Source organism: Passer domesticus, chromosome 6 (genome assembly GCF_036417665.1).
Source record: "Passer domesticus isolate bPasDom1 chromosome 6, bPasDom1.hap1, whole genome shotgun sequence".
In the NCBI taxonomy this organism is placed as follows: domain Eukaryota; kingdom Metazoa; phylum Chordata; class Aves; order Passeriformes; family Passeridae; genus Passer; species Passer domesticus.
In genome coordinates this window covers 33,929,038-33,951,704 of record NC_087479.1, presented here as the reverse complement: position 1 = coordinate 33,951,704, position 22,667 = coordinate 33,929,038, and the positions used below count along the sequence as shown (strand labels likewise).

The window sequence follows — 22,667 nt, the reverse complement described above, 5'->3', positions numbered from 1 at the left end:
CTGACAAGGGCTACCCTTCAGTGCAGACAGCCCTAGGAGAACCAGACAGTCAGATAAGATGATGGCAAATGAAATTCAGCATAAAGAAGGGCAAGACAATGAACCTTAGAAAAAATAAATTGAACTACTCATGTACATTGATGGATTTCAAATGAACCGTGACCACTCAGGCTACAAATCTGAGCATCCCTGTGGACAGCTCAAATGAAACCCTGCACTCAGTCTGCCGAGATGGGAAATGTGGCAAATTGAGTGCACTGCAAATGGGACAGAGAAAACTGAAAGCATCATGAGCAGTTATATGGAATCAGTGGCAGCCCAGCAGCCATGGCCAGAGCACAAGCTCTGTCAAACCTGTGTCTGGAAGGAAGCTACTGGAGTATGAAGAGACATTAGAGGTTAGGACTATTGCATCTGGAGAGAAGATTAATTAAGTCAGGGGAAAAAAAAATGGAGGCGGCCCATAAAATTATGTCTAATACAGACAAAGTTAGCCTGATGCTCAGATTTCCCTTTCTCACAATACAAGAATGAGGCAAACATTTTCATGGGGAAAAAAAAGCTATTGTTTTCAACACTGAGAAATTCCTTCAGCCACTGCACAACCAAGCCAATGTTTATGGATCTGCCCTTGTGTAGGACAGACATTGGCACAGTCCAGTGGGTGAATCTGCCTCAGCTCTGCTCCTCCAGGCAGAGAGTGTCCTGCTCTGCCACCCCTTCTCCAGGGATGCTGCTGCCATCCCCTCTGTCCCTTGCAGCCATCACCACATCACCTGGGCATGGTGCTGGGTTACAGGAACATCTTGGCTACTTTTATGGCTGGTTGCACAACCCGCTGCCTAGAATCTTCCTTGAATTTATATTTTCAGTATGATGAGAAAAGAATTACTTCCATACCTCTAAAAACTGAAATGTTTTCTTTCCTTAATTCGTACAAGGAGTTTTGCTGAACTCAGCTTCCATTTCTCTTTTTCCTTTTGCCCTAGAAAACAATGCTGATTTGAAGCAGAAGCCCAACTTATCACACACCTTTAAATACTCATCTCTTGCCTCTCCAAGTCCCCTAAAAGCAACAGTTGGTTTTGGTTTATGTTGCCTGGAACATACTAGAAAATGCTGGAAATGACAACATATCTTCAGGAGACATTTTTCCCAGGACAGTGTGAGGGTTGGGCATCCCTATAGTGGAGAGCAGGGTCTGGCAGCCAGGGACAGTCCTACACCCCAGCCAGAAATGGGCACCAGGGCAGGGGCACCAGGGCAGCCCCACCCCCAGGAATCCCCATACCTCTCTGGGGAAGGACAGGATGAGGGCCCACCCTGACAGGACCCCTGGCTGGGCAGGACAAGGCTACTGAGAGCTGGAGACCATCCCTGCTGCAGCATCACTGGGGCATCAGCTGGAGACCCTGGGGAGACTCCTCCCATCCCTGCTGCAGCATCACTGGAGACCCTGGGGAGACTCCTCCCAGTCCCAGGGAGTGGGCAGGGACAGGAAGGCCCTTTATTGCCCTAAAAGTCATAACCTATTTAAACTTGAACTCTCAGGGGTAATTCTTCTAGATACTATGGTTCTCACATTACTTATACATCAAAAAGTGGTAAAAGAGCACTAGGAAATGATTGTCAGTTAAGAGTTAAGTCCCACTTGCAGTTTTATCTTAGACAGTATCTCTTTGTGCTCTCTTCAAATGGGAAAAGGAAGGATTCAGAGGATGATAGCTAGGAGGGCCTGGCTTCAGCTTCCAGAAAAGCAGCTAATCGATAGACAATCAACAAGTAACTAAACATCCATCTATGAGCACCAAGAAGATAACAAGGTAATAAACTGGAGCTGAGATTTGTCAAGACCCAGTCATGTCAGACCACTCTAATTTTCTTCTGTGATGGAATAATCAGGCTCAAGGGTATGGAGAAGGAGGAGACAGATGCATCATGACACTGATAATGTTTTTGGTAGGGGCTGTTAAGACGTTGTCATTAGCAAGCTAGAAAAGTAATAGTCTGGGTGAAACTACTGCAGAATGGGTGAAAGTGGTTGGAAAGCTGCTGGCAGAGCACAATTATTAGCTGTTCACTGTCTGAGCACAGGGGTAAGAGCAGGTCTTAGGGGTTTGTTCCAGATCCAGCACTATTCAGTATTTTCATAAATACCTTGGATTCAAACACAGTAAGTTTGTCAAATCCATAGGAAATCCAGAAAAAATGCCCAACACATTGGGTAACAGGATTATTATCTCAACACATAGAAAATATATCTGAAAACAGTAAAAGCAACTCAATTAGGACACTGCAGACCTTTACAGTTCACCAGGTCTGTGCTGACACAAAACATGGCAGAGACAGCACAGTAGAAACTCCTCAGAAAAGCCCTAGACATTACAGCTCATTACAAACTACACAATAGAAAAGTCAGATTAAAAAAGCAGAGCAAACACAATCCTGAGTGCAGCCTAGACAGTTATGAACTAGCCTGACAAAGTGAATATAGAGCTTATGTAAGGTCTGACTTGCTTTATCAGATTATATTCCTAGAACATAGATGTTCCACTACAGGACGTTTATTGCTGTGAAATCAAATGGTACTTGACAGGGACAGCACAGGTTCTCTATGAAACCCTGCTAAACCCCGTCAGAAAGGCAGACTAATGTCTACCCTCCTCTTTCTGTCTCCTCACCTTAACACCTCTCACTTCAGGAAGTGGTCAACATAAGCAGATATTAGCTTTAGTGTATTAAAGGCACATTATGTACAGCTGAGTGCAGAGTCAACAGGACAGTTCAATCCCCTAGGTCCTTGATGTAGTTACACACCCTGCACCCCATGCTTGGGGCTGGAAATACAAGTGCAAGTTGGGGGAGCAGAAGAGCACAGTGGAAGAGTCCAGCTCCTTATGTCTGCTACTCTCTGATAGATTAAAAAAAAAAAAAAAAAAAAGGGCAACCGAAAAAAAAACCACACCCCCTACATTAAAGCAGAGATAAAGATGAATAGGCACTGGAAATGTGAGTGTCTAGACTAGGGATTAGCAAACAGTTTGCACAAATTAAGTTTTGTCCCAAACATTGCTGAGACCTCCAAAAAAATTCACATATGAAAATTTCAGGAAATACTGTAAACCTTCTAATCTTATTTCACCATTTCTCATTTTCACACATACTTTTCCCTTTCAGTGACAGAATGGACTAAGATGCTCTTCTGCTGTTGAAAGCATGTTCTGATTTGTGTTTTGACATTGTTCAAGAGACCAGAAACTATTTAAATATCAAAATTAACTTTGTAAGCGTGGAATTAAGGTAAAAGAATTAATGCCATGCATGTCTACAAAAACTTGAGAGCCTCATTTCTCGACTAGCACAGGGATATTCCTCTAGGTCTGATTCCTTGTGAAATAGCAAGACTATAATTGAGACAGTGCCACTCATCTCTGTGCATTGTCATAGTCTGCCATCAGACACAAGCACACCAGCTGCCACCTCGTGCTAACAGCCACTAAAACCAGAGCTGGGGAATTCAGGACCCCAAGGTGCATCTTTTTAACAGCAGGCTTGGCCAAATTCAAAAAGAATAACCATACTCCAGGGGTCATGAGGAACCACTACTTAATTAGAGTAAAGTATGTAAAACTCTCAAAGGTAAGTGCAATTAATCATTTTACAGTTACTGTGAAATTAGTCCAGCAGCAGTTTTATGTGACAGGACATACACTTTGCAGCTCCTGCACTTCTTACAAGCATTTAGTGCCAGTACAACAAATGGAGCAGGGGGTGCCATGCTTCTCCTTTGTTTTAAGCTCATTTTCACAATTGCCTCAGCTCTGCCAAACCACAGAAGTGAAAAGCACCAATTGCAAGCCATCCCCATTAAGTGTCTTTCCATGGAAGACCTGACTGACCAGGAAGGTCTAATTGACCAATACGACGCAAAGCAAGCCAGGGAGTAACAACTTCAACAAACCTCTTGAGGCCCCCCTTCAATTTACCCCTCTGCCAAGCCTCACACGCTTTCACTGCCATGACCCACAACCCTGCCAGCACCTCCCTTGCAACAAGCTCTGCCTGTCCAACACCCTCCAGCAGATTTCTCTCCTCTGAACTGGTTTAATGCCAAATTCAACCCATCATATTGAGATACAAGCTTGCTGGCTGTGCAAATCCCCATCCCTCAGGACAAAGGTTCACCTCTGCAAACCCCACTGGTGCTGATGGGGCCTGCATGGTGTGACATTTCTCTGTAGGCTCACTCCACATGCTCCACACACTGTCCAGTGACCTGAACCACAGGAGAGGACAAGCCAGCACAGCACAAGCACCAACAGTGAGATGCTGGGAAGCAGAGCAGTGCTTGGGAATGCTAGAGAGATCGCTGCTGCTCAGCTCTGTAACCCACACGCTGCACACGATGGGCTACGACTGGCACAGATCACAGGGCAAGGACTGAGATCTGCAGGAATTCCCAAAAAATTCCAAGGGAGCAAGCTACTCTCTATGGGCTGAACCTGCAAGATCACATGAGCTAAATGCCTGTTGGCAAAATCATTTGCTTGAGAGGGTGTGTTGCATTTCCAGTTTGCACTAGGAATCCCAGTGTGCACATGGCTTTTGTTATGTCTCATGAAAAATCTGTACACTTCTCCAAAAGACTGCTCCTAATCCTCAGAGACAAAAGCCTGTGCCTAACAGTACAGGGCCTATTTTATTCATGCTTTGTTAAACTGTGTAAAGCACTTTAAATGTGGTTTGGGAACCATGCACTTATGGAACTTCTACTATGAAATTTAAAAAAAAATTACTACAATTAAATAGAACCATCACTGTTCTTTGAGAAGTGCAAGTGCTGACAGCAGAGCCCAGAGACCAATTTGAATGTTTCATTTGTAGCTTGCACATACTGGAGTAACACAATGGAAAGAGTAAAGCAACTTGATCAGCTCCCATGGCACTTAGCTGGTCACAAAAGAATTTCTACTGCCATTAACACTGGGCAATCTTGAGGCGTGCTGCCAGTTCCAAGTTACAGACCAGCAGCAGATGCCCAGCAGGAGCTATTTCCAATACCCTCTGAGAAGAGTCCACAGTCACCAGCTCACAGGGGTTCTCCACTGTTGTTCTCTTATCTCAAAAGTTTCATACCTTCTCTGTGATTTCTTATGGGCAGCTCCTTGCAGTACTGAATCCTCCTTCCTCACAGCACAGCCAACAAATTCTAACTAACCTCTCGACCAACCAACCTACTCTTTTATAATACCCATCCTAATTGGACCTAGCTGTGGCCTATTAAGGACAGGCCTGTCCCTAATTCTTGGTAATTAGTGCAGCTGTAACTCCTTAGGGGTGAAATTGCCTTCATCGCTATCTCTATTCTCCTACATTCCATCCATCCACACTCAAGGCTCTGTGACAGAGCTGCAGTTGCCATGGGATGGTGAAAGTGAGAAACCAAGGTTGTCTGCTGGGGTTTGCTTTCCAGTACTGATGTTTGCCCAAAGTGCCTCTCTACCTCCTTATTCTTGTCTATAGTCTCTGGGCGTTTATAGCCTTCTGTGCATGCAGAGGCAATTCTCTGACAGCTCTGAAAGACTTGCATCTCAATTCTCTTCTGGTTTTGCCCTGAGATCTCTATGCCTGCCTCATGACTAGAAAGTCATGCCATTCCACCAAATATTTTCTATTTTGTTATCTTCTTCCCTCACAGTTTTGCCAGACACTGAGTTGTTGACAAAGAAAGTATCCTCAAGAATCTGACCTGCAAAGATAGAAATTCTGTACAAGATAAGAAAGGAGAAACAATTACATTTCTGTGTTTGGTTTCCATAGCAATGATCTCCCCACAACCAGCAATTTTTGGATGCAACATTCAGACCCTCCTCCAAGAGATACAGAAGATGGCACAATGTACTCCATGTTATTGCCTACAGCATGGATTGTGTGAACATCACAGGCTTCTATGATGTCTGCCACAAGCAGACATGGGTGGTTGGTGTGAAGAATTCAGAAACAGGATGTTGCTGACTTACAGGTCACAACAGTGTGTTGATGGACAAGGTTTGGTCACTAACCTTCAAGCAGACTTGCCATGGTTTGTCAGCTGGTCTTTTGGGCAGTTTAAGGGAAGAAAGCAACACAAGAGAGCAAAACTGTGTGTGGGAAGTTTACAGGGGGTGCAGCAAAAAAACCCCTTGAGTAATTAAATTACTGCCTCTATCACGAGCAGTGGTTCTCTGATACCCTCATCCAACTTCTCAGCACACAGAAGGGTTGTGTCTGTCCCACCACACTCCCAACTCCTTGCTATCTTGTGTAAGTACTCATAGTCTGGCTTCTGAGGCAGCCACGTGGCCTCTGTCTAATGATTCTACTTAGCCATCTCTTTAGTGTCTCTGTGGAGAAGCATCCTTCCCACAATATTTCATCCAGATCCTGCATGTCCTTGGGAGGGGAGAGATGCTTCCAGGAAGCCTGGCTGGATCACTCTGCCCAGACCTCAAGGACATGCAATGCAGCATGGGTTGACAACTGGAAGATGGCCAAAAGTAACAGAGTGCACAAGTGCCAGCACGAGAGCACACATCAGTGTCACTCATTTTGCAAACAGCAGCCCAAAGAGCATGGGATACTTGCTGGTGTGCTGCTTACACGAGCTCAGCATCACAGTGTGTGCAAAGAAGTTACTGCCACATGCAGTGACTGGCTTCCACACCAACTAACCTCTCTTCATGCCCACCTAGATCAACAATCAATGCACACACCCTGCCAATGTGGATTCCCCTCTGAATACAGTCATGATGTGTATTCATTGGAGAATGATTACCTGAGAAGCTGAAATTTATTATACAACCTCTCATGTGACAGGTGCACAATATTACTCTTTATCCTGCTCTGCTGCCGGCCAAGGCACATATAGTATAGGTAGATATAACATACAGCATAAGGAGATGACTTCTATCAAGTGTGTCCATCTTTGACCCAGCTGTTCAATCCTGAAGAGCCTTTCAGCAGTTAACAAGGATTACACCCTAACCAGTGCTCTGGCCCAGATGCCCAGAGGCAGGAAGACATTGCCCATAGCTGGAGGGAGGGGACATGATGCCCTAAGGTATCCTTCTGGCCTTTTGTTTCCAGGAGTGTTGAATAAAGTAACGCAATGGAAGCAAAAAGGGCTTCAAAGATAGATGCCTAAGGGCAGTCTCTTCCAAACAGCTTGGACAAAATAAGGCTGCTCAGAACCACAGAAATTCAGACCCCAGATGAGGTAATGCAGTTGCCAAGGTGCCTTTCTTCCCTCAGTTTGAAGTCTAATGCACACAAATGTCTATTATGCAAATGTACAATATAATTTTTTGGTTTTATATACTTATGATATTTACATACATTGATTTTGTATAAAAAGCACTCACATACATCTGGCTTCTATGTTTGTTCAGTCTTTATCTCATACCCTGGAATAATGCCATTGGTCCCCATTCAGCAAACTGTTGTGACATGAATGCTGCCACTTTTCCTCATAGGAACCTTTATGCTGTTGTATTCCACTCCAGGAGAAAAACAATGTAGAAAACCCCATGAGAAATAGTGAGTGGACAGATTTCAAAACTGCTGACTACCAGTACAAGCAGGGAGTGTGAGGTCTGTAGGGTTGCTGTTCTTGAAACAGCACTTGTTTTCCAAGCACATTCCCCTGTATCCATAAATATCCATGACAACATCTGGTGTCAGGGAGAAGACAGACAGGACAGCACGCTCTTTGAATACCTAAGGGACTAGGCTGCTCATGCTGGCACCCACATCAAAGCAGCAGCACTGTCAGAAAGAGATCCCAGCAGGTAGCTGGGACACAGCGCCTCTGGGTATGGAGGTTTTGCACAGAGAAGATGGTCACACGGACATGGAGCTGTCTGCATTCAGACATCTGTTTAGTATCACACAGGAAATCTACTCAGCAAAAGCCATCCAGGTTACTTACTGTAGGCAGGAATACTGCTCTGCTAAAGGTCATACCTACACAATCTTTAAAAGTGTGTTTTGAGGTCCTTCAGAGTAAAAAAGGTGCTATGTTAAGAAGCATTTTTTTATTTTGCAAATATATCCCTGTCTTCATAGACATTTAAATGTGCAAAGAATGCCTCTGATTTCCCAGTGGTTTTGAAGTAGGAAAACAAAGAAGAAAAAGGAACAATATCCTGTTATTTGTCTTCTAATTCTTAGATACTCAGTGGCCACTTGGGTGTTACCTGAACCCTGATCTACAGCACCTGCATCAAGACAGACTGACATATAGCATTCTGTATCAAGATGATGCCCCCATGGCCCCCTGGTAACAGCCAAAAAGCCAACAAGACAGCTCAAATGAGGGTGGTCCATGTCTTCATAAATCATCAGTCACATAAACTGCATCTCCCTCTGCCCACTCCCCCACCTACGCTGTCTGCACAGGCACAACATGTGCATGTGCCTGCCTGCTGAGGTACTAATCTATTCCCTTTGAACTCGAGTGACCTACATTCAGTCCTTTCCTCCCAGTGAATCACAACTGTCTGGAGTGACAGATGCCACCACAGATATTTTCACAGAAAAGGAGAAGGCAACTTTAGGCCTCCTAGGCTGCTAACACAGTAAGCAGTGAACTGGTTACCTAAGAGATGAGCAGAGGTCAGCTGGCACTGAGAAGCGGGCACCACTCACCCAAAGTATTAAAGTATTTAATTATGTTAAGCTTGCAGCTCATTTTCTTTGCCTTCAAGATCACACTGTAAGGGCTTTTTCTAAGGCTAGAGAAAGGAAGCTGAAGTACCTCTTTAATCATTCATCCTCAAGAGATGAGGATGAATTAAATCTCTTTAAATTGAGATTAGAAGATTAAGCATAAAATAGTGCGGTTTTGCAACTAGCCAACATTCACACTCCACAAAAATACTGTGCACATGCACAGCTGAGCCAGGAAGATAAAGGGACACCTCAGGAGATTTCACATCTCCACCAGGGGCAAAGCCAGCCCCACAGCAGGAGGGGGAATTTCTCCCTGTCTTCCGACAAGGAAAGATTTTTCTCTAATGTGTTTTTGTTAGCAGGTCTTGCTCAAACAGTCATGGTTTTAAATATAAACCAATTCTGCTCCAAACTGACCAGACTGACCCTGTCACACCTCTCACAGGTAGCTGCACCAGGCAGGTGAGAAGCACTGCACATCCTGCAGATGGAGCCGGGTGCAGTCTGGCCCCAGGAGCCACACTCCTCCCTGCCTTTGTGCCAGCTGGGCCCAGTACCACACTGGCCCACAGCCCCAGAGTCTGCACCGACCTTGTCTTCCCAGGAGATAACACCTGAACAGCTTCTGACCTTGATGAGTCAAGTAATTTACCACAATGCTTCACACACACAGCTCCTCCTCACATTAAATTTTGAACATCACAGAGAAAGACTTTAGACAGGACATATTGTTTGGGAGTCAGACAAGCCCAAGATGAAAATGCAAATTGTCTGTAAACCAACAACCAAAGTGACATTTAGCAGAGTGACTTAATATAGCTCCTCATGTCGCTGCTGAATCATGACCTGGTTTCTTAGAGAATTTCAAGAATGACCTTCAGCTCACAATGTAAACTTGTATTTTGGAGGTTTGAAGTTATGAGATCTACTCCCAAAGACTGTACAGACATTCCTTCTGTAGTGACAATAGCAATGGTGCATATACATCCATGATTTATTACAAAAATGAGTCCCTGCGTATAAGCCCTTCTTCACTCAGACATCTCTGCTAGGCATTCAGCGCTGAGGTATGCAACATTGTTTTCTAATAGTGGAAAAACTCACTGCCTATTCGTCCGTGAAGATTTGAGACTATCAGGCCATTGCCATTTTGTTTAGGAGCCAAATAATATTCCATTTTAATTGATTAATTTTTCAGTGACTGCATTGCTCCAATTCCAGGACTTAGCAATCAATGTGAACTGACAAAACCCTCAGAGCTGCACTCTGCTTCTGTTTGGGTCTCCATTTGCAAAGGCATTAAATTCACCTCCCCAACAGCAAATTTAATCAAGGATGCATACCAATGAAGAATCGTGCAATGGGCTCATATATGCCTGTCAAATATGAAAAACACCTGTGTTATGCTATGCAGGCCTCTGTCATTCTAGGCTTCAATCACACTAATAATAGAGGCTCCCTCAACAGCCCCTCAGCTCTGGCATTTAGTCACTGTCAACCAGGAAAGAGCTGGGCACATAAGAAAGAGCAGAAACACTGAAGCATCACAAAAATACACTCAGGACAGGTATGGCTACAACCACTGCTCATGGAAATACAGTTCCACCCATGCACAATGTGCCACAGCCCCTCACACACCCTCTTGTCTCATTCTGCAGGTGCAAACTGCAGCAAAACAAAGTCAGTGATAGTGAGGATCTTTAAAATCTATTACTCAATCAATCCCTGTCCAATACAAAGGGCATCATCTGATTGTCCACACACAATGCTCAAAGTTCTGAATTGTAAGAACATCTTGTAAAGATACAACTCCTGGGTTATGTTGTTAGGACAACTCACAGCTTTTCTATGGATAGGACAAATTTTTGCTGTCAAAGTTGCAAAAAAGAAAAAACTGGATACCTAGAAATTCAAAACCCAGAAGGTAAGTAACACAGAACTTGATTTTCAAACCAAGTAATGTTTGAATGTTTTGTCAGCAATAACACCACTACAGAAACCTTGGGCTATAGCAGTTTCTTTTGGCCTGGCTTAACCATATAATCAGTCAGATTTTGGAGCTGCTGGTTTTGAGCTCATTTATGAAAAGGTATATCTGGAATTTTTCTCCACTTATTCAATTAATGAAATTTTGCCCAAATTCCATTTTTTTAAAACTTTCAGTCATGCAACCAAGTCCCAATTCCCTCTCACCCAAAAACTACTCCTGACATACCAGACTCCTCTCCTGGCCACCCAGCTCACCCAGTGATCAGCTCAGCAGTTTCCACTCTGGGAGCAAGATTTCACTTTTCAAAGTTCATGTATGGGTCACAGCAAGAATAGCTGGGGCTGTGATCCCAGCCTTTGGCTTCTCAAGGGTGTTGTGTGAGTATAACCAACACTGTCAAGAAGACAGTTTTCCCTTTTCAAGACCTGATCTTTTAAAAAATTCTCCTCTTCCAAAGTATGACGGCTGAGTATAACCAGCAGGATTGAGTGATCTCCACTCACAGCCCTGGGCAACACAACAGCCTCACTGACCTCCCACAGCCTAAGGAGCACTGGGCAGGTGCATTTTCCACCACACAGACCTCTTTCACCAAAGAGAGAGAACAGCTCCAAAATCCACTTGTCAAAGAACCTTGCCCAGGCCTTCAGCAGCCTTCCTAAATATGAATGAAAAATAAACTTAGACACATCCAGTCCTGTCACAGCTCCATGAAACCCACAGGCTTGCTCATGAGGATGAGGACTGCTCGGTGAGTTCTGCTTTCTCCTCTCCACACAAAGCTGCACGAAGCACATAGGCATTGTTTGTCTTCAGAAAAACACAGTGTAAAAGTCTGAGTGATTGTAAATTATTAGCTAAATTCAGTGGTAAAATTGCCAGTGACATCAGCAGAAATTCAGCTACAACAAAAATAAAAATAGTGAGAAAAAAAACACATACAGAGCACTCACAGAGGACCCAATTTCCTGCTATCTTTCAGAATTTTAGAAAAATTAAACTGCTTAGCACACTAAGGTTCCCTTTCTTACAACTCTTTATTTGCTCTGGAAAATGGCTCTTGTTTAAAACCATTTTAACTATGTTGTAAATGGCTTTCATTACCTAGAAGACAAATAATGTATAAATTTCTAGCTGGAAGTTGTGGTGGTGATGTAAAGATAAAAAGCAAAACAGCTTGAGGTATGAAGTCTGTAAAACAGCTTTTTCTCCAAACCAGAAAAAAAAAAGTTGAGACATTCTTCACATTTCTATCTTGCTCTTGTTGGGTTTCAGCATTTCTGGCTCCACAAAGGAACATGGGTAATGAACAAACATGAACAAAAAAAATGTGCTTAGAGGTTTGTTCAAAGTAGATTTTTAAAAAAAAATCATAAAACCAAAAGCAGAACTGTTTTTTCAAGCATCAAAGATATCTTAAAATAAACTTTAAAAACTCCAAACCCTGAAAACCCACAAAAACTTGAAAGGGCTGTTATAGATACGGAGTAGGAGGCCTGTCCCTCATTACAAAAGGTTAATGAGAAAGAGAAATTAGCTTGTAATTCTGCATCACAGTCTAGAATGAGCATTTCTTACCTCAGCTGGTTGAATGTGAAAAGTGTTCTGTACGAGTCTGCCCATGGCAAGACTGTGGACCAGTGGCACACAGGCAGTGTATTCATCTCCATGCCCCGTTCCAGGCAGCTTCTCTCTGCCAGTGCTGGAGGTGGTCAGACCAGCCACACACCCAAATGCCAATAAAGAGCAACACTCTTCAGCAGAGCACCTTGTACGGAACAAAACAGACTTAACTGCTCAAATCTTATTTTTGATTAGCACAAAGGCAGTTGCCAGTGAGTCCCTGCAACCACAACATGAACATTAGCTCTCATGCCCAGTAGCATTCACTGCTCAGATTCCAGCCAACTGCCAGGACAGCATTCTTCAATCTTTCTCCCTATTTAAGATATTTAAGCAACATTAACTGATGAAGGACTGAAGGACATGACCTTCCTATGTCAATATATACAGCTTTTTATACAGCTGTCACTCATACAGCTTACAGCTTACAGCTCTCTCTCTCGTCCCTTCCTCCCCAAGCCAATATAAAAAAGCCATATTTAAGGTTGTAGGGTTAGGGACTCAACAAAAAGGGCAATCCTGAATTGTAAGTGTCAATACAAAGCTACTTCTACCATGCACATCCACTAAAAGCTTTACCTGGCATGACTGCACATAATTACATGCCAATGTGTGTCCTCATGCAGGAGACTGAACTCTATGGAGTTCTTCCTCTGCTTCCCTGCAATCATGTGCAAAGTACAACAGAAACAAGTGGCATGCCAAAAGTGTCCAGATCAAGGCCCCACTGATATCTCACACACTGTAGCTTTAAAAAATTTGAAGCCTGAAATCATAGTCAGGCCTGCAACTTGGTCTCAAGGGGAGCCAGAGCATCAGTAAGCCAGAGAAGTCTTTGCATTCCAAGGGGCAGCTTCCTTTACACATGCTAGAATCCTGTCAGCATGACCCTTAGAAAGGGATGCAGGAAACAAGACTTTTCTATTTTAGGAGGCAGCATTATCACAGAATCACAGAATGGGTAAAATTGGAAGGGATCACAGTGGGTGATCTGGTCCAACCTCCCTGCTCAAGCAGGGTGATCCTAGAGCACATTGCACAGGACTGTGTCCAAATGGTTCTTGAATATCTCCAGTGAGGAAGACTCCACAACCTCTCTGAGAAATCTGTTCCATGTGGATGGTCACCCACAGAGGACAGAAGTTCCTCCTCCTGTTTAGGTGCATCATTTCCTGCCCATTGCCTCTTGTCCTATTGCTCAGCACCATCGAGCAGAGCCTCTGACACAGTCCTCAAGACTGAAAAGGTCTCCTCTCAGTCATCTCTTCTGGAGGCTGAGCAGGCCCAGCTCTCTCAGCGTTTCTTCACAAGGGAGATGGTCTAGTTCCCTCATTGTCTTTGTCATTTTGAGGTCTTTTCTCCTCTTCAAAGCCAGGCCTTCTCAGGACAGGTCTTTTCCTCCTCTAACATCAGCCTCTATAATTATAGCAGGGTCCCCTACACCTCTGTAATTGCCATTCTGGAAGTTCCTTCCCTTCTCTTTATCTATTGCCCAGTCCTGCAGTATTTTCCAGTGGATGCTTGTGGAGAGGGAAATGGCTATCCAAGCTACCAAGAAACCCCATGCCATTGTTGTAGAAGGGCCTGCTCCATCTCTGCCAGAAACTCAATGTGCTCCACTACCTTCCCTCTAGAAGGATTTTAACACTGCCCAAAACAGTGGAAAAATGGAAAACAAGATTGAAACCACAGCAAAACCCAGAACTACTGCACACACAAATAAGCACCACACCAGGGAAGAAGCTGAACTCCCTTTGCCTTCTCCCAGACCTGCCACTGAATGTGCTGCTGGAAGTAACAAGAGATACCCATTTCCTCCAACTAGTCTAAGCCCTCTGAATGTCAGATGAAAGACCCAAGCTATTCTTAAACTCAAACTGCAGGACATTCCAATGCTCCAGAATGCATTTGACCACTCATCTCTCATTGCCTGGATGGGTAGCAGACAGGCAGTGACAGACACACACCAACAGCCTGCAACTGCTGCTAGCCTGCCTCAAGCAGAGGGAACAGTAGGTCTCATATTTGGAAAGATCCCAAGGTATCATAAACCTGCTGCAGTTTCCCTTTACAGCACATTTCTGTCTCTGATTGCATATGCAACCACCAGGGCACAGGCTATAAAGCCCAAGCCTACAGTTAATACAGAGATCTGCCTGCATTTTTAGATGTTTGTTACCATAGCAATACCACAGTGCTTTTTAGCTTGTTTTGTTGCTTTTGGGTTTTTTAAAGTCCCTATCCGGTGCACACAGAGCCAATTCCCAGTTGTGTGAGAAGGAAAGCTGACAGTGTGCCGTGGATGTGGCAGAACCTCCTGCCTGGGAGCAGGGTGCTGGGAGGAGATGCTCAGCTCCTGCCTCAGCCCCACTGTGACTGCAGGGCTCTGTGTGCTTCGTTCACCAAAGCCATTGCTGACGCCTGCACCCAGCATGGTGTCGCTTCCTACCCACGCTGATCAGCACCACATCACTGCACTTCTTGCCTCTTGGGGAGCTCTTGTGATTAACTTTTCTCAGAACACCCATCGGATTCTTAGGAGCATCCACTTTCAGCTTCTTACTCAAACAGCTCAGCCAAAAGCAGCTTACAAGACCATCACAAATAACGTAAAGCCAACTTTTTCTTCAATGCTAGAGTTTACTTCAGTGTCTGGTAGTGATCTACAGAAGCCTTAAAACAGCTACCCTAAGACTGTTTTCCAGGCCTGCCATATCAACACACAGCTTGGACAACAGCTTTTTTTCAGCATACCATTTACAGGCTACTCAAAGCATGTGAAAAAGACAAAAAAAGCTGACTGACAGCTATTTACTCCTCTAATATAATTAACTGTAGTCATGTTCAGAATCAAGGCTATCCACAGGAGAATCCTTCCAGAAGCAGAAAGAAATACATTCTTTTGCCAGCAGATTTATTATACCTTTTTTAAGAGTCAAACACTTGGTACATTTGGGTAGTTTTGGAAAGCTGGCACTTTAGCAACCAATGCCCCAAGCTAGTGGAGCAGAAGAGCTTAGCAGCACACTTCATTAGAAACCAGTGAAGTTAAACAACAGAAAATTGTCTCTCACCATCAAACCTTGTGAGTTATGTCCATCATAAAATGGAACAATTTTTGCACACCTATCCTGCTGATGCACACAACCCACGTGTGTATGCCAGTTCACAGAGGGTAACGGCCTGGTATGGCTCCTGCAAATGAAGAATCATTCCTTAAACACAGGCAGCACACGTTTGTACTGCAACACTAAAGGCCTGGAATTGATAGATATCTGTCAGCCATGCAGAACAAGAAAATGAATAATTTCATTACAAGACAGCAGAAAGGTACCTCTCAAAAGTTCACTGATCTTTAGTCAGAGATTAGGGAAGAAATCATGTTTCTCATTGCAGAAAAGTGATTTTCCTCACTGAAGGCAAAATTGTAATATGAGAAAGACTGCTTCAGAAATGGCTGCCTTTGAGAAAGACAATTGACACGGACCATGCACTGTGGTGAAGGCAATGCAAGAGCAATTTATATCTCTGCATTAAGCAGTGTCAACAGTTCAAATCCTACTGTGCCAGGTCTAAGACATGCTGATAGGTGTCAAGAGAAAAGATACCTGTCTCAAGGAGGCTGATTAACTTGGGAACACTAAAAAAATCCATTAAAATCTCATGGGCGGAGGTACTGCAACTCTCATAGCAATCACAAGTAAATGCTCATTCATTGTGGTTTTAACCAGTGGAGTTGAAAGCATTTCATTGGTTTGGCTGGTGGTGCTGCAAGGCTCAGAGATCACCTCCAGCTAAAGAGGGGTCTACCCACTGCAAGCCACTGGTGACTTTATCAAAAGATATATGTGTGAGTGATCCCATCTTGAGCAAGCTCACCCTCACACAGGAGGGTAACCTGGCTTGTCCCCAGTTCTGGGATGCCCCAAATCTTGCTTACGGGTGCCCAAGACAAGAGAAGCTGGAGAGGAAGGAAGGCAGCTCCACCATCCATTTCTGCAGGATGCCTCTGGGGCTTTAAACTAAAGGTATTCAAGACAAACCTCTGCTTGATGGGGATGGAAGTGCATCAGCCAAATTGATCAGGTTTGGCATCTTATTAGGTATGTCAATTATTTTGTTAAATTCAGGGAGGCATTCTGATCTCCAGTACTTTGGCTCAGGTGTCCAAATTGCTTGCCAGTATTTTGTTTGTACCACTCAAAGAGTAGGAGAAACTATAGAACTGAATTGGTACTTTGAACAAAACAGCAAAGTAAGTACAAAGATAATAAAAATCCTCTGTACTGAAAAAAAGCTCTGCAACAAGAACCTCAAGGCTTTCAGTATATACAGACACAAATAACATGTACAAATCTCCCACACAACTCAGTTCAGAAACTGTGAATGTAGCCATATCTTTGGTTTCCTTAAAAAAAAAAAAAATTGTTCTTTTTTTTTTCCTCATCTGAAAGCAAGGAAGATCTACAGGAATGTTAAATAGCTGCTGTTATCTGCAGTCTAGAGCCAGGGGGAAAAGCAAAAGAAAGCAAAGTTGGTCCTATCTTGCTACTTGCAATGTACTTCCCCTCCAAATTATTTTCCTTTATCCATCCTGCCAGGCCCCCTGCAAGCTCTTCCCATCCCACATCACTTAGATGCTCTGAGTCAGAGGCTGTCAGACTTTCTATCTACAGGTTAATATTCTCTCTCAGTTATGGAGCCTTGTAGGCCAGTGGCTCACACTGCAGGATATTCCCAGCAAGGCTGCCCCAGCTGTCCTTGGAGCTGAACTGAGAGCTGCTAGTCCAACTGGGGCACCTTTCCACCCTGTCCTCCACTCAGCACTCAGCTGGAGCTGGGGCTGCAGCAACTGCCCCAGCAAACAACCATCTCTAACCTGGTAACACCTCAACACATGAAAGATCCTACGCTTACTCCCTCACCCATCAGATATGCCCTTAACAGACTCCTCCTCTTATAACATAGAGAGCAGTATTGCCAGAACCAATTTCCAAATGACTGATACATTTTGTAGGGAAGCAGCAAGTGGGAAAAGCATATATAGAACACCCATCCCCACCCTCTGCTTTCCTACACACATTCATCCCTTCAATCTCTCCCCAGAGCACTGTGTTAACCTGTGTGAAGCAGTAAATTTTTAACCAAGAGGGGGAAGAACTCCGTCAACTTATTTTAGTTAATAATGACTTTATGTTACCCTTCACTGCACACTTTCATGTTACCACGCAGGTAACAGACATCATGCCTCCCATACCCCCCGGGAATACCAGGCTAACAACAGGAGTTTTCTTTGCAGTCAACCCACCTGAAGCAAAACACTACCAGAATGGTGTCTTCACCTCCACCCAAGTGCTTTAACCTTGAGTACAAACATCATGGCAACAGAGCAAAAGCAGTTTTCCTCAGGGACCACAGCCAGCATCTGATAGAGATAACCTGGCTTTTGCTTCTGTTCCCCCCCACACTCCTTCCAAATACAACTAACATCCCTCAGTGTTTTCTCAGTCCAGCTACTGGAAGATGACCTCTGTCTCTAGACGTAACAGGGCCCACATCTCCTGCAGGTATGGGACTGCACTGGCTCAGCCTCTGCCTCTCTCAAAGGGGAGGCAGTACCCAGGGACAAGGTAATACAGGCATTATTTGCAGACAGATGGAGGGGTATCTTGGTAAGAATAGTTTCTCCTGCATTTCACAACCATCCAAAAAGTGTCTCTACCAGCACCTGGCAAAATCTGGAGGAATGGCATAGGTTGCTCATCGTAACCTGCAGAGCAAAATATAAGATTTGTGCCCTCTCAGAGCAAGAGGAGCTTGCCTGCAGGATCTCAAATCAAATATTCTCACTTCTTTCAGCAAGCCACCACACCTATCTACTGCTTCTGTCATTTGTGTGGTCCCATAAAGATCTTTTAGAGGACACAATCAGTGATGTTCACAAGACTGCAGTCATTCTTCCAGCACCCTTGAGAAATAGATTAACACTCCCTTTCCATCTCAGCTTAAAGGGAACACTGCAGAGCACAAAATGGCTTCATCAAATGTCTGCTTCCAGATCTACCCAAGTCCTTCACCCAAAAGACCTTGCTATTCTGCAACCCACAGTGTTTGATTTAATTAACTGCTTCCAGCAGCGCAAAGCAGCCACTGAAGAGCAGGTCTTCATGAAACACATTGACCTAGCTTTTATGCTTAAAGGACAGCTGAAAATACCAGCTGTGACATACTGTGAGAGTCAGAGTGGGATTTGGCCCAGTACAGTACAAGTGAGCCCACCTGCTACAGCGCTGGCCTTCTCAAAACACACTTTCTCCATTCCCCCTGTAAGCCACCCTTGTGGGCTTCCCCATCTGCCTCTGCCTGCCACACTGGTCCTCAAGGCTCCAGGGCTGAGGACAAAGTCTTTGCCAAGTTAGAAAAGGGCTCAAAACTCATGTCTGAGACAGCTTCCATACGTTCACTTCCTTTTTAGTCAGGGAAGGAAACGTTTCTCCTTAGCCATCTGTTAATACCATGATATCCATCTGGAGAGGAAGAAAGGAGACAAACCAGCTAAAAGAAAATTTCCCCAAGGAGATAAATGGGGGTTATTGGCTAAAAAACCCACCAAAATCAATTCTGCAGTAGTCCAGTAGTTCCTAGCTTAGGAGAAGGGCCCTGCTGCACCCCCAGCAAACATTTCAATAAGGCTGATGTGCTTTGCAGCCTGCAAGATGTTCTTGCTTTATTCTTTGCAAAAGACACAGACCTTTCAAAACCTGAAGGTAAGCAATTAATCCCTGGTGCTGGAAGCTAGTATTCACACAGAAGAACCTAATAAGCCGTTTTGAACCCCTAATTCTTGAACTTTGCACAGAAAATGGACTTTCTCTTCTTTGAATGCTTCCAAAATAGCATGTCTTGGCCACCTGAGGGAGGGCAGAGAGAAAAAGCAGGGTGCAAGATGTACCCCAAGCCAAGTTGCTCAATTTTAAATTATCATAGCAAATTATTTTTTTGCACTCTATCCCTTCCTTTCTAGTGGCAGTATGGGAGAAGAGCACATAGATGTTTTAGGAGAGGGCAGCTGTTAAGATTTCAGCATGCTGTGATTTTCCCCCTTTATCCCAGCAGATAAAGATATTTTTGAATATGCAAGTTTTAAGCATTTGCTGATCAACAGATAGCAAGCCTTGTGGAACTACCACAACTCAAAAGTCACTAGTTCATTAACTAATTAAAAGCACAATAATGGTTATAGTATCCCATGAATTCTCTACCATTCTAACACCCACATTTTTAAATAGTAGCACAGCAATGTCATAAGGGACCTCATCTTTCTGCAGACATCAAGGACCGAAAGGATATAGAAATAGTAAACAAGAACAGACACATTTCTGAGGAATTTCTGAGGATGTGATTAATCGCTATCCCCTGCCATAACAACAAGAGAAAGATGTCCATGTTTATGATGAATTCTTCTAATTAAGAACCCTGTGCAAATGGCATGTGTTTCACATGAGGGCTTTTGTCTGAACCAGAAACCAAGTTCAAGGATAAAATTCAATTGCATAGCAAGGTAAGCACAAATCACAGGGACACTCTTCCCTCTGCCAGGCAGGAGCCAATGAACCATTCCTGGACAACTCGTTACTGTCTGCCTCATTTGAGCCACTTTTACAAGAGCCTTCACCTCGCAGCATTGCAAGATGTCCCACTTGCAAACAGAGACCTGCACTCTGAATGCTGCCTCCTAAAGATACCCAGTGAGGAGAGGCATCATCCTCAGGGCAAAGCATGCTGGCACTGTGCATCAGCAGGGTGTATTCACTTCAATTTTCCTTATTAGCCCTGCCTTCCCTGCGGAAGAGCCATGACTATTTAAACATGCACTGAAGCTCCAAGGAAGGGGATGTCAGTTAAATGCCCAGCGGGAAAGACATTCAAAGAGAAAGTCAATGGAGCCTGAGCAATCAGTGTAAATCAAGACTTTAACCTTTCTGAGCCTCCTTCAGACTCTTGATCTGTAAACGAAGATGCTTAAACACTTACCACATTTCTGAAGACTCAAGTGCACATGACCTGTCAATGCAAAAAATGTTTATTACTGAAAGTACCAATAGAAGTGTTTCAGTCTTATTGTCTGTGGACTGTTTTCCCTGTAAAAACCATTGGGCAGAACAGATGCCACTACAAATCTGTTTAATATAGATATATGGATTCACTTTCAACGTGTACATCTCTGGTAGATAGACCCTTAGCTTGATGCAATATCCAATTCCTACTAATCTGACACTTCTGACAGCAATTAAGTCATAACTACAGCAGCCAGTATCCCAGCTTCTGGTGCATAAAACCACAGTTTCTGTTTATTGACCAGCAGAGAGAAATCTGGCTGCCTGGCAGCTGAATCAGATGGGAGTAGCCCCTTTCCAATGCAGCAAAGAAAACTTTCAAAGAAAATCATCCTCTATCCACTGCTCTCTGGGGTAACACAATTAGGCCATGACATACAGACAGGTCATTTAATACAATAGGAAAAAATCCACTGATAGCATTTCCCTTGCCTGAATGCAAGGCAGGCTGTTAAATTACCTCTGAAGGAGCAGACAGGCCTCTCTAACAGCAATCCTCTCTTCCCAAACCACACATCTTTAAAGGGCAGCCAGCTCCAGCCCAGTCACATTGAATTCTGCTCTGTAACCCCAGCATCCTCAGATAATCTTTCCTGCTGGTTCCAGACACTGGTTCCAATCTGGCTCAATATACACTAATATAGATAAAACCATAGCATTGTGCTTACTGCATTTTATACTGGCAACCTATTTAATGGAACAGGGGAAAGGAAGAGCTATCAGATAGTTTCTGTACCTCCCAAAGCAAGCCAGAAGCCCCAGAAGCCATGGTGTCATTTTTGCAGGAGGCAGTCGGCATCTGCAGGGAGGCTGCAGTTATTTTAAGGCAATATTAAGAGTCCACATTTCAGTGAACAATTAAATATTTAAAATGTATTAAAATAGTTTTAAATATATTTTAATACTTCCACACTTTCTCTATCCTAGGAGAACACAATAAAGACAAAAAGTCTTGCACTCCACACTTCTTCAAACATCTTTCTCATCCCAAAGAAGCACCAAGCAAACTCCTCCAATTCAGATAAGCTAGTTCAGTAAATCAAGGAGAATACTGCCATCACACCATCACACTCTGAGAAATGCACCAAATCAATTTCATTAAAGCTAATGGAGGTTTTTTAAAACATGTTTTTGAGAAATGGACAGTGACAAGTTCTTTCAGGTCAACAATTACTAAAGCACAGTATAAATACCTTCCTCCTTGCCAGCCTTGGTGTCTGTCCTGAAAACAGATCGCTGAGCTGCCCTCTAACACTGAAGACATTCCCATGCAGTTGTTTATCACACACTTTGGTAACACTGGAGGTACTGAACTGGCAGGAGAATTGTACACAGTTCTTCTGGAAGCACAGCCTATAGGGAGCCTGGATGGCACTACCAAACAGGTGGGGATTTTTTACTCACCCTTTTCAGAAGCAAAGGTATTTCTTTTAGATCAGGCTTTTGGTCTATTTTGGCCATCTTTTCCCCTCAAGTAAGTCCAAAGAGCCCATTTCTGCTTACAGTGCAGAGTCATTCTGAAAAACCAATTCTGCAGAACAAATTCTGTTCCACTCCCACTACCCCAACAGCACCATGTGGAGATATTCAAGAAGCAATAGCAAGTCTGTGTCAAACAGGACAGACTTACTGAAGGATGTTGAGTTGCTTGTGCTTGTTAGGAGCTTTCTCGAGGTGGCATAGTGCTGCTGACCTAGAAACATCACTCCTCACCCCTCTGATCAGGAGAGGTGCTCTCCAGCATGCTGCAGAATGGGTTATCCAGCTCAGGTACAGGCTGTACCCTGGGGCCCCTCACTTAAGAGTGCCAAGTTCTCCCTGTCTGCAATACAGAATTATTGGCAATATGACCCAGTATCACTCGCCAAAACAACAGTGGTAAAGCCCTGGCCATCCATTTGTAACTCCTCATCTTCCAGCTGATGTTGTCCAGACTGCTGGAGCCTGAACTGGGCAAGCACCCCTTCTCAGCACAAAGCTGGGTCTGCAGTGGCAGCAGCAGATGCCTGACATTCAGACTCCTGTCTGAAGGAAAATGAGAACAACCAGCCTAATTCACCCGTGTAAAATTCTGCTCCTAAAAAAGCAGACAATGTTGCTGCACTTGCATTTGACTATTAATAACCCGTGGGGAAAAGGCCACATGCCCAGTCAGATGGTAGTGCCCGTGACAACTTGTGCCACATGCCACCAACCAGGCATACAAGAATTTCAGCATCCAGCACTCT

General features: G+C 44.0%; 1 protein-coding gene across 3 annotated transcripts in view; it reads right to left on the bottom strand.

The window, feature by feature from the left end:
* GALNT16 (polypeptide N-acetylgalactosaminyltransferase 16) overlaps window positions 1-22,667 on the bottom strand; it is a 73,522-nt gene that overhangs the window by 37,437 nt on the left and 13,418 nt on the right. The window contains exons 1-2 of one of the 3 annotated variants that reach the window (XM_064424328.1): window positions 5,137-5,175; window positions 901-985 (exon numbers count right to left, since the gene is read on the bottom strand). The exons of 1 other annotated variant lie outside the window; for it this stretch is intronic. The gene's annotated coding sequence lies outside the window, so the exon portion shown is untranslated. Of the gene's footprint in view, window positions 1-900; window positions 986-5,136; window positions 5,269-22,667 lie in introns of those variants that run through there. One more of the 3 variants, XM_064424327.1, reaches the window with a different exon arrangement.